We start from the raw sequence: 951 nt of genomic DNA, 5'->3' as shown, positions 1-951 counted from the left end.
CAAAGTTAAAGGTTCGGAAGAGAACTTACCTTGGTGATTCTCGGACATTTGCTTTGCTAGCTGTCCCAATTGACTCTCCAAGCTCTTGATAGCCATATCATGGTTCTTGTAATTGCTCGATGTATGATCAATGAATCTCTCAATCAGCTCCTCAAGACTCTTCTTGCCAACCGTCTTTACAACAATTTGCGGCTGGGCAAGAAGCCCTTGTTCTGAGGTTGGAGCTTTTCCTCCTTGAGTCAATGTTCTGACCTTGCCACCATCATCATTGACAGTACACTGGTCACTATCATGAGATTCACCACAAAATTTGCACTCCAAACTAGTTACTCTCGCTCCAATGGACTTGGCATCCTGAATATGTTTCCGCATTTCCGCAACTTCCTCGGAGAGTTGCTTGTTGGAGGCTATGAGCTTGTCATAAGTTTCTGCTTCAAAAGAACTTCTTCGGATTTGGCGTTCATTCTCGGAGTTCATGGCTCTCATCGCCATTTTTTCTATCAAATCATACCCCGCTTGTGGGGGAAGAGCATCAAACTCCCCACTTGAAGCCGCGTCCAAGCCAAACCGTGATGAATATAGTAACCCATCATAGAACTTCGCCACACATTCAGCTTGGGTGAGATTGTGTTGAGGACATTTCCTCAAAAGCTTCTTGAAATGCTCCCAAGCCTCATAAAGATTTTCATCTGAGGATTGTGTGAACGTCATGATGTCATTTTTCAATTTCCTCAAGAGAGACCTCGGAAAGAACCTCGTTGTGAATTTTTCTGCAAGGTCTTCCCAAGTAGTGAGACTCCCTTGAGGTTGTGAGTTCAGCCAATCCTCTGCTGCGTCCTTCAAAGAGAAGGGAAATAGGCTCAACCGGATTGCTTCTGCAGAAACATTCACCACCCGATAAGTGTTGCAATTCCGGATGAACTTCTCCATATGAGCATGAGGATCTTCCGA

General features: G+C 44.8%; 1 non-coding gene across 1 annotated transcript; it reads left to right on the top strand.

The window, feature by feature from the left end:
* Window positions 1-622: 622 nt before the first annotated feature.
* On the top strand, window positions 623-729 carry LOC130734853 (small nucleolar RNA R71). Its single transcript, XR_009018192.1, has one exon. It is a non-coding gene; the product is annotated as a small nucleolar RNA R71 (small nucleolar RNA).
* The last annotated feature ends 222 nt before the right edge of the window (window positions 730-951 follow it).

The sequence above is a fragment of the Lotus japonicus genome, chromosome 1 (genome assembly GCF_012489685.1).
Source record: "Lotus japonicus ecotype B-129 chromosome 1, LjGifu_v1.2".
NCBI lineage: Eukaryota > Viridiplantae > Streptophyta > Magnoliopsida > Fabales > Fabaceae > Lotus > Lotus japonicus.
This window is presented reverse-complemented; position numbering and strand designations above follow the sequence as displayed.